We start from the raw sequence: 10,066 nt of genomic DNA, 5'->3' as shown, positions 1-10,066 counted from the left end.
CCATTCTAGTTCAGTACATTCTACTATTCTAGTTCAGTAAATTCTACCATTCTAGTTCAGTACATTCTACTATTCTAGTTCAGTACATTCTACCATTCTAGTTCAGTACATTCTACCACTCTAGTTCAGTACATTCTACCATTCTAGTTCAGTATATTCTACCATTCTAGTTCAGTACATTCTAGTTCAGTACATTCTACCGTTCTAGTTCAGTACATTCTACCATTCTAGTTCAGTACATTCTACCGTTCTAGTTCAGTACATTCTACCATTCTAGTTCAGTACATTCTACCACTCTAGTTCAGTACATTCTACCATTCTAGTTCAGTACATTCTACTATTCTAGTTCAGTACATTCTAGTTCAGTACAATCTAGTTCAGTATATTCTACCATTCTAGTTCAGTACATTCTAGTTCAGTACATTCTACTATTCTAGTTCAGTACATTCTACCACTCTAGTTCAGTACATTCTACCATTCTAGTTCAGTACATTCTACTATTCTAGTTCAGTACATTCTAGTTCAGTACAATCTAGTTCAGTATATTCTACCATTCTAGTTCAGTACATTCTAGTTCAGTACATTCTACCGTTCTAGTTCAGTACATTCTACCATTCTAGTTCAGTACATTCTACCGTTCTAGTTCAGTACATTCTACCATTCTAGTTCAGTACATTCTACCATTCTAGTTTAGTACATTCTACCATTCTAGTTCAGTACATTCTACTATTGTAGTTCAGTACATTCTACCGTTCTAGTTCAGTACATTCTACTATTGTTGTTCAGTACATTCTACCGTTCTAGTTCAGTACATTCTACTATTGTTGTTCAGTACATTCTACCGTTCTAGTTATGTACATTCTACCATTCTAGTTCAGTACATTCTACCACTCTAGTTCAGTACATTCTACCATTCTAGTTCAGTACATTCTACTATTCTAGTTCAGTATATTCTACCATTCTAGTTCAGTACATTCTACCATTCTAGTTATGTACATTCTACCACTCTAGTTCAGTACATTCTACCATTCTAGTTCAGTACATTCTACTATTCTAGTTCAGTACATTCTAGTTCAGTACATTCTAGTTCAGTACATTCTACCGTTCTAGTTCAGTACATTCTACCACTCTATTTCAGTACATTCTACCACTCTAGTTCAGTACATTCTACTATTGTTGTTCAGTACTTTTTACACTTGTAGTTCAGTACATTCCACCACTCTAGTTCAGTACATTCTAGTTCAGTACATTCTAGTTCAGTACATTCTACCACTCTAGTTCAGTACATTCTAGTTCAGTATACTCTACAATTCTAGTTCAGTACATTATACTATTGTAGTTCAGTACATTCTACCATTCTAGTTCAGTACATTCTAGTTCAGTACACTCTACAATTGGGGCAGTACACTCTACAATTGGGGCGTACAACTAACCCTAACCCAATTGGGTAATGGTAACCCCATTTCCAGCAGACAAAATGCCAATAGACACAGTATCTGTATCATAGGGTAATGACAATGAAAGGTGAAAGGTGAACATTGTTATATTAAAGGGTTGTTTATTTGACATGTACCTGTTACTACATTTGAAAGCTATCAACACACTTTGTTTTGGATATCTACATAAATTCAGTGATTGCATTCATCTCATATTACTCTGCAAACTACTGACCTATCGAAAGCTTCCTTCAGGATCTCGTCATACATCTGCCTGTAGTTATTTAGCTCAACCTGGAGGATGTTTGGTGGGGGGGGGGGGGGCAGCTGCTGGCAAGGTTCTGACAGGTGGGTGTGTCTTGCTGGTGGCAAGGAAACACCCACATCAAACCACACGCCCAAGCGAACTCACATTTGGCTTCCATCATTGCCACCAGCATTTCTTGAGGAGAAAAACAACGGGGCCAAATCAGTTCCCGTTTAACACATACGGACCCAGAATTTAAGACCAATAGACTTTAGTTCTGGGTTAAGTGAAATGAAGGCAACAGTAATGACAACGCCAGCGAACCTATGACACACAAAGACCTTATAATGATTAGTGGGACAGTGTCAGTACTGTAGATTAGAGGTTAGTAGGGGAGTGGACAGTGTCAGTGCTGTAGATTAGAGGTTAGTAGGGGAGTGGACAGTGGACAGTGTCAGTACTGTAGATTAGAGGTTAGTAGGGGAGTGGACAGTGGACAGTGTCAGTACTGTAGATTAGAGGTTAGTAGGGGAGTGGACAGTGGACAGTGTCAGTACTGTAGATTAGAGGATAGAAGGGGAGTGGACAGTGTCAGTGCTGTAGAATAGAGGTTAGTAGGGGAGTGGACAGTGTCAGTACTGTAGAATAGAGGTTAGTAGGGGAGTGGACAGTGTCAGTACTGTAGAATAGAGGATAGAAGGGGAGTGGACAATGTCAGTACTGTAGATTAGAGGTTAGTAGGGGAGTGGACAGTGTCAGTACTGTAGAATAGAGGTTAGTAGGGGGCTGGTGGACAGTGGTTTAGCAGATGGTTTACCATAAAGCAGATTACCTCAGCCCTCACATCGAGAGGCCTCATGAGACAGATATATATTCAAATGATTTGTCAGACAAGGAGGAATGTAGAAAATCTGTCTTCTCGCGAAAACGTCTATAACATCTATAGTTTCCCAACGGTTTGGCCTGAAAATATATATGAGCCTCTTATGAACATGATGGTGTTCTCCATTCTGCTCTACAATCCCCAGAAGTGTCAGGGGACTCATCTGAAGGTAACCTGATACCGGGATGAAAAATGAATGGAAATGATTAAGGCATTTCAATGGCAAATGCATACAAGTAATTACACAATAAAAATATATAAAAAAATAATGTGAGATTTTTTATATCGCTCTGATATAGGACAGACACCTCATACAGAGCCTCCAGTATTCAAACCGCTTGACCATTTCCATTCTGTTGTGTTACAGCCTGAATTTATTCAAATGAATGATTTTTTTTTTTAAATGTCACTGGCCAACATAATACCACATCTCCGCACATACAATTATCTGTAAGGTCTCTCAGTCGAGCAGTGAAATTCAAGCACAGTTTCAAACAAAATCAGGGAAGTTTTCCAATGAAGGGTAGATGGGTAACATTTCATAAAGCAGACATTGAATACCCCTATGAGGTGAATTTATTAATAGCACATCCAAATGTATTTGTGTATCTGACTTTACAAGCCCCTAACCAACAACGCAGTTTAATAAATAGAGTTAAGAAAATACTTATTAAATAAACTTTTTTTTAAAGTTTTTAAAAATCAAATCAAAAAGTAACAAGAAAATGACACAACAATAATGAGGCTCTATACAGGGGGTACCGGTACTGAGTCAATGTGCAGGGGTACAGATTAGTAATGAGGCTCTATACAGGGGGTACCGGTACTGAGTCAATGTGCAGGGGTATAGGTTAGTAATGAGGCTATATACAGGGGGTACCGGTACTGAGTCAATGTGCAGGGGTACAGATTAGTAATGAGGCTCTATACAGGGGGTACCGGTACTGAGTCAATGTGCAGGGGTACAGATTAGTAATGAGGCTCTATACAGGGGGTACCGGTACTGAGTCAATGTGCAGGGGTACAGATTAGTAATGAGGCTATATACAGGGGGTACCGGTACAGAGTCAATGTGGAGGCTATATACAGGGGGTACCGGTACTGAGTCAATGTGCAGGGGTACAGATTAGTAATGAGGCTATATACAGGGGGTACCGGTACTGAGTCAATGTGCAGGGGTACAGATTAGTAATGAGGCTATATACAGGGGGTACCGGTACAGAGTCAATGTGGAGGCTATATACAGGGGGTACCGGTACAGAGTCAATGTGGAGGCTATATACAGGGGGTACCGGTACAGAGTCAATGTGGAGGCTATATACAGGGGGTACCGGTACAGAGTCAATGTGGAGGCTATATACAGGGGGTACCGGTACAGAGTCAATGTGGAGGCTATATACAGGGGGTACCGGTACAGAGTCAATATGGAGGCTATATACAGGGGGTACCGGTACTGAGTCAATGTGGAGGCTATATACAGGGGGTACCGGTACAGAGTCAATATGGAGGCTATATACAGGGGGTACCGGTACTGAGTCAATGTGGAGGCTATATACAGGGGGTACCGGTACTGAGTCAATGTGGAGGCTATATACAGGGGGTACCGGTACTGAGTCAATGTGGAGGCTATATACAGGGGGTACCGGTACTGAGTCAATGTGGAGGCTATATACAGGGGGTACCGGTACTGAGTCAATGTGGAGGCTATATACAGGGGGTACCGGTACTGAGTCAATGTGGAGGCTATATACAGGGGGTACCGGTACTGAGTCAATGTGGAGGCTATATACAGGGGGTACCGGTACTGAGTCAATGTGGAGGCTATATACAGGGGGTACCGGTACTGAGTCAATGTGCAGGGGTGCAGATTAGTAATGAGGCTATATACAGGGGGTACCGGTACTGAGTCAATGTGCAGGGGTGCAGATTAGTAATGAGGCTCTATACAGGGGGTACCGGTACTGAGTCAATGTGCAGGGGTGCAGATTAGTAATGAGGCTCTATACAGGGGGTACCGGTACTGAGTCAATGTGCAGGGGTACAGATTAGTAATGAGGCTCTATACAGGGGGTACCGGTACTGAGTCAATGTGCGGGGGTGCAGATTAGTAATGAGGCTATATACAGGGGGTAGCAGTACTGAGTCAATGTGCGGGGGTGCAGATTAGTAATGAGGCTATATACAGGGGGTACCGGTACTGAGTCAATGTGCAGGTTCGTGGAGGTAATCTGTACATGTAGGTAGGGGTACAGGTTAGTGGAGGTAATCTGTACATGTAGGTGGGGGTACAGGTTAGAGGTAATCTGTACATGTAGGTAGGGGTACAGGTTAGTGGAGGTAATCTGTACATGTAGGTAGGGGTACAGGTTAGTGGAGGTAATCTGTACATGTAGGTAGGGGTACAGGTTAGAGGTAATCTGTACATGTAGGTGGGGGTACAGGTTAGTGGAGGTAATTTGTACATGTAGGTAGGGGTACAGGTTAGAGGTAATTTGTACATGGAGGTAGGGGTACATGTAGGTGGGGGTACAGGTTAGTCGAGGTAATTTGTACATGGAGGTAGGGGTACAGGTTAGAGGTAATTTGTACATGGAGGTAGGGGTACATGTAGGTGGGGGTACAGGTTAGTGGAGGTAATTTGTACATGGAGGTAGGGGTACAGGTTAGAGGTAATTTGTACATGGAGGTAGGGGTACATGTAGGTGGGGGTACAGGTTAGTCGAGGTAATTTGTACATGGAGGTAGGGGTACAGGTTAGAGGTAATTTGTACATGGAGGTAGGGGTACATGTAGGTGGGGGTACAGGTTAGAGGTAATTTGTACATGGAGGTAGGGGTACATGTAGGTGGGGGTACAGGTTAGTCGAGGTAATTTGTACATGGAGGTAGGGGTACATGTAGGTGGGGGTACAGGTTAGTCGAGGTAATTTGTACATGGAGGTAGGGGTACATGTAGGTGGGGGTACAGGTTAGTCGAGGTAATTTGTACATGGAGGTAGGGGTACATGTATGTGGGGGTACAGGTTAGTCGAGGTAATTTGTACATGGAGGTAGGGGTACATGTAGGTGGGGGTTCAGGTTAGTCGAGGTAATTTGTACATGGAGGTAGGGGTACATGTAGGTGGGGGTACAGGTTAGTGGAGGTAATTTGTACATGTAGGTAGGGGTACAGGTTAGAGGTAATTTGTACATGGAGGTAGGGGTACATGTAGGTGGGGGTACAGGTTAGTCGAGGTAATTTGTACATGGAGGTAGGGGTACAGGTTAGAGGTAATTTGTACATGGAGGTAGGGGTACATGTAGGTGGGGGTACAGGTTAGTCGAGGTAATTTGTACATGGAGGTAGGGGTACAGGTTAGAGGTAATTTGTACATGGAGGTAGGGGTACATGTAGGTGGGGGTACAGGTTAGTCGAGGTAATTTGTACATGGAGGTAGGGGTACAGGTTAGAGGTAATTTGTACATGGAGGTAGGGGTACATGTAGGTGGGGGTACAGGTTAGAGGTAATTTGTACATGGAGGTAGGGGTACATGTAGGTGGGGGTACAGGTTAGTCGAGGTAATTTGTACATGGAGGTAGGGGTACATGTAGGTGGGGGTACAGGTTAGTCGAGGTAATTTGTACATGGAGGTAGGGGTACATGTAGGTGGGGGTACAGGTTAGTCGAGGTAATTTGTACATGGAGGTAGGGGTACATGTAGGTGGGGGTACAGGTTAGTCGAGGTAATTTGTACATGGAGGTAGGGGTACATGTAGGTGGGGGTTCAGGTTAGTCGAGGTAATTTGTACATGGAGGTAGGGGTACATGTAGGTGGGGGTACAGGTTAGTGGAGGTAATTTGTACATGGAGGTAGGGGTACAGGTTAGTGGAGGTAATTTGTACATGGAGGTAGGGGTACAGGTTAGTGGAGGTAATTTGTACATGGAGGTGGGGGTAAAGTGACTATGCATAGATAATAGTAGCAGCAGTGTAAAAACATTGGGTCAATCTCTGTCCTATATTATCGTGTTGTTTTTTAGCCACATCTCGGTGAAACATAAGATATTACAGTTTATAATGACCCATTGGTAGGATAGTCTTAATCGTAGATTATTCAGATTGTTTTCCAATAATTGCACATTGGCCAATAATACGGAGGTAGTGGGGGTTTACGTTCTTAAATTCTTACAAGGCACCCTGCCCTCCTCCCCCATTTTCTCAGTCTTTTCTTCACGCTGATGAAGGGGATGTAGGGCCTTGTCTCGACAAAGCAGTATATATATTTTTTATATATTTGTCCAGTTTGTGGTGAGTAATCGCTGTTCTGATATCCAGAAGCTGTTTTTGGTCATAAGAGACGGAAGCAGCACATTATGTACAAAATAAGTTACAAACAATGCAAAAACACACACACAATAGAACAATTGGTTAGGAGCCCGTAAAACGGCAGCCATCCCCTCCGAGCATGGTGAAGTTATTAATTGCACTTTGGATTGGTGTATCAATACACCCAGTCACTACAAAGATACAGACACCCTTCCTCACTCAGTTGCCGGAGAGAAAGGAAACCTCATGGATTTCACCATGAGGCCAATGGTGACTTTAAAACATTTACATAGTTTAATGGCTGTGATAGGGGCTCCCAAGTGGTGCATCGGTCTAAGACACTGCATCTCAGTGCAAGAGGTGTCTCTGCAGTCCCTGGTTTGAATCCAGGCTGTATCACATCTGGCCGTGATTGGGAGTCCCATAGGACGGTGCACAATTGGCCCAGCGTCGTCCGGGGTAGGACGCTACTGTTCCCCGGTAGGCCGTCATTGCCAACTTGCTTAGTTAAATAAAGGTTAAATAAATAAAAAAAATTTTAAAAAATTGGACAAAACTGAGGATGGATCAACAACATTGTAGTAACTCCACAATACTAATCTACTGAGTGAAAATAAGGAAACTAATAAAGATATTCCAAAACACGCATCCTTATTACTAAAGTAATAAAAAACACCTATGCAACATGTTTATTTTTAAATGATGAGCAAAAAATATTCAAATTTTATTTGGAATATTAAAACGGGCCTGTTTCTATAATGAACATGAATAAGTATTAAATATTAAAGCATTAGACCTCTTACTATATGCTTCAGTCATACTTACATCTGAACTCTCTAGCAGATTAGTAAGAATGTCTCACCCCATAATCAACCTTTTCCCCTTTATTCAGACTACAACCTCTCACTTTCAGTTATTTGAAAATTAAATAATCTCCATAAAATCGATATTTTTTAAACAATCCATAGAAAGTTGGTTGCAATTTCAGTTGAATCCACCAGAAAAGACAGAACAAATAATACATGAAAATATTAAATATTAAACTCAAATATATGATGAAAAAAAGATTTTAAAAAAAGTTTTTAAGGTACTCTTTAACATATGGAATCATGTAGAAACCAAAAAAGTGTTAAACAAAAAAAAAAAAATAAGTATTCAAAGTAGCCACGCTTTCTCTTGATGACAGCTTTGCACACTATTGGCATTCTCTCAACCAGCTTCATGAGGTAGTCACCTGGAATGCGTTTCAATTAACAGGTGTGCCTTGTTGAAAGTGAATTTAAAAGGGAATTTAATGAGTTTGAGCCAATCAGTTGTGTTGTGACATGGTAGGGATGGTATACAGAAGATATCCCTGTTTGGTAAAAGACCAAGTCCATATTATGCAAGAACTGCTCAAATAAGCAAAGAGAAACTACAATCCATCATTATTTTAAGACGTGAACGTCAGTCAATCCAGAACGTTGAGTGTTTCTTCAAGTACAGTCGCAAAAACCATCAAGCACTTTGATGAATCTGGCTCTCATGAAAACCACCACAGGAAAGGAAGACCCAGAGTTACCTCTGATGCAGAGGATAAGTTCATTAGAGTTACAAGCCTCAGATTGCAGCTCAAATATATGCTTCACAGAGTTCAAGAAACAGACACTTCTCAACATCAACTGGTCAGAGGAGACTGCGTGAATCAGGCCTTAATGGTCAAATTGCTGCAAAGAAACCACTACTAAAGGACACCAATAAGAAGAAGAGACTTGTTGGGCCAAGAAACACGAGCAATGGACATTAGACCGGTGGAAATCTGTCCTTTGGTCTGAGTCCAAATTTGCGATGGTTCCCACCGTGAAGCATGGAGGAGGAGGTGTGATGGTGTGGGGGTGCTTTGCTGGTGACACTGTGTGTGATTTATTTAGAATTCAAAGGACACTTAACCAGCATGTCTACCACAGCATTCTGCAGCAATAAGCCATCCCATCTGGTTTGCACTTAGTGGGACTATCATTTGTTTTTCAACAGGACAATGACCCGACAACCCTCCAGGCTGTATAAGGGCTATTTGACCAAGAAGGAGAGTGATGGAGTGCTACATTAGATGTCCTGGCCTCCACAATCACCCAACCTCAACCCAAATTGGACCGCAGAGTGAAGAAAAAGCAGCCAACTGTGTGTCCAAAATGTTGACTGGTACTGTGTGTGTGTGTGTGTGTGTGTGTGTGTGTGTGTGTGTGTGTGTGTGTGTGTGTGTGTGTGTGTGTGTGTGTGTGTGTGTGTGTGTGTGTGCGCACACACACACACACACACACACAGCCTGGAGGTGTGTTGGGTTACTGTCCTGTTGAAAAACAAATGATAGTCCCACTAAGTGCAAACCATACACACATACACACACACACACACACATACACACATACACGCATACACACATACACACATACACGCATACACACACACACACATACACGCATACACACACACACACATACACATACACACATACACACATACACACATACACACATACACACATACACACATACACACATACATACACACATACACACATACACACATACACACATACACACATACACACATACACACATACACACATACACACATACACACATACATACACACATACACACATACACACATACACACATACACGCATACACACATACACACATACACACATACACACATACACACATACACACATACACACACACATACATACACACATACACACATACACACATACACGCATACACGCATACACGCATACACACATACACACATACACACAAAATAAATAAATATGGGGGATTATAAATGATGCAGACAGTTACATTGATGGACGCTACTATCTATGTGCAGTATGTTAAAGCTGATCCACCTCATGTATGAATCTGTTATTCAATGCGTTTCTATGGGATAATAGCAATAAGGCCAAATTCAGTATATTAAAGCTGATCCACCTCATGTATGAATCTGTTATTCAATGCGTTTCTATGGGATAGTAGCAATAAGGCCAAATTCAGTATGTTAAAGCTGATCCACCTCATGTATGAATCTGTTATTCAATGCGTTTCTATGGGATAGTAGCAATAAGGCCAAATTCAGTATGTTAAAGCTGATCCACCTCATGTATGAATCTGTTATTCAATGCGTTTCTATGGGATAGTAGCAGTAAATTC

Source organism: Oncorhynchus kisutch, linkage group LG11, assembly GCF_002021735.2.
Source record: "Oncorhynchus kisutch isolate 150728-3 linkage group LG11, Okis_V2, whole genome shotgun sequence".
NCBI classification, from domain to species: domain Eukaryota; kingdom Metazoa; phylum Chordata; class Actinopteri; order Salmoniformes; family Salmonidae; genus Oncorhynchus; species Oncorhynchus kisutch.
The sequence above is the reverse complement of the archived record's forward strand: the minus strand, read 5'-3'. Positions refer to the sequence as shown.